The sequence below is a fragment of the Arachis ipaensis genome, chromosome B09 (assembly GCF_000816755.2).
Source record: "Arachis ipaensis cultivar K30076 chromosome B09, Araip1.1, whole genome shotgun sequence".
Lineage (NCBI taxonomy): Eukaryota > Viridiplantae > Streptophyta > Magnoliopsida > Fabales > Fabaceae > Arachis > Arachis ipaensis.
The window spans coordinates 17,529,664-17,531,428 of NC_029793.2; the positions used below are offsets into that span (position 1 = coordinate 17,529,664).

Here is a 1,765-nt window from a genome sequence, read left to right on the forward strand (position 1 = left end):
AGGACCAGAGAATCACTCGAGAAAAAAAGAAAGAGATTGGAAGAGAAGAAATTGGCAACGACAATGAGGGGAGCTGATGACGCCTAGCAAGAAGAGCGAAGGGAGAAAGCGATAAGCACAACGAAGGTGACATAGTTGATGAAGCTGAAAGAGTTATCGTTGTTGTGCGCTATTCTGCCTCCATCACCGACTTGTCTCTGCGTCTACTCCACCACCGCCTTGCCTCCCCTCCTCTTCTGCTCAACGCTTTTCACTAGATGAATGGAGAGTTTTTTTGAGTGAGTGTGTGAGGAATTAGTAACCAATGATATGGTGCCATTTTGATGCACTCATTTTTCTATAATTTAAAATGACCTCGTTTTCTATTGTGACGTGTAATTTAATGTGTCAGGTCAACTTTTGTTAACGCTAATAGAGAAAGGAGTGATAGAATAATTAATATGACTAATTTAATTTTTTAAAGATAAATTTAATTAAAAAAATTTTTTGGGAGCTAATTTAAAAATCGTGTAATAATTTAAGAACTAATTTAATAATTTACTCTTATAGATAAAAATTCAACTATTACTATCTTTATTATAATGAATAGCGATAAAATATTCTTTTTAATAATATTTTAAGAGAAATTTTTAAGAATCAATAGAATTTATTATTTTTAATTAACATTTTTAATCATTAATTCAATATTTTATCTAACAATCTAGTAACACACTTTTAGTTCATGCTTTTAAATATTACTAGCGTTTTTGCCTATAATAACATTACGAAAATATAAATCTTTTGAAACTATGCTGACTTTGTCTTGATAATATAGATTATAGTAGATAAGATTTATAGAACTAAACTACTTTTGTAAAAAAGTCGTAGAGGACAAAAGTTCCTGTTAGCTAAGAAGATCAGAGTCTTCATAGATAAAAAAAAAATCAAATAATAAGCTTTTTAGTTATTATTTTCATGTGAAAGTTTAATTTTTTACTAAAAATTAATTTTAATATTCATTATCTAAAACTTGAAAGGATCATCGAGTATTTTTCGTATTTTAAACAATAAAAAGGTACCTATCAAAATAAGTCCACTATTGTTCATTCTTTTCCTTGCTTTTCGTCAAAGAAAGATAACTTAAACTCCCTTAACTACTTAAGGCCCAAACGAGTAGAAAAGTGGCAGGAAAAAATCATAAAACCAAACACAGCCTTGGAAGAAGAAGAACCCTCCTCTCCCAAACTAGAAAACCCTAGCACGCCATTTCTCTCATTTTGCCGTTGCTTCCTCCCTTTCTCGCCGTTCATCATCCCGTCGCCGGCGAAGCTGTGTTGTCAGCACGCCGTCCCGCTCGCGAGAGAAGAAGCTCGTGAACCAGCTGGTCCTCCTCGCGAGCTGTTCGCTGCCGCCGTGGGAGGTTCATCACCAGAGACGGTCAGAGACAATTTTTTTCACATCTTTTTCTTTTGAGGTTCAGATTTTGGCCCTGTAGTTCTAGTTCTTTAGAGCTCTAATTTTATTATTGCTTCCCGTGTTTATTTTTGTGTTGTTTGAAATCTCTCATGATTTTTATTTTATGATGCTCAACTTTGGGTTGAGTTTTAGGGTTTCTTATTGTGGTGATGTTGTTATTAGTTCATCAACTTTATGTTCATCGATTTTTTTTGTCTGCCATGTGTTTGCTGTAATGCTTGAAATACATGTTGCATAATACACGCTGTTTTTCGCATCCAATGTCATCAATTATTTATTTATTTCGTTTTTTTTTTTTTTTGGGGGGGGG

The 1,765-nt window shown here is 33.5% G+C and overlaps 1 protein-coding gene across 2 annotated transcripts in view; it reads left to right on the forward strand.

Annotated features, from left to right (window-relative positions):
* The window catches only part of LOC107619245 (60S ribosomal protein L18a-like protein), a 2,047-nt gene continuing 1,381 nt past the window's right edge, over window positions 1,100-1,765 (forward strand). The window contains exon 1 of one of the 2 annotated variants that reach the window (XM_016321501.2): window positions 1,100-1,453. The gene's annotated coding sequence lies outside the window, so the exon portion shown is untranslated. The remainder of the gene's footprint in view (window positions 1,454-1,765) is intronic. The other variant, XM_021110751.1, reaches the window with a different exon arrangement.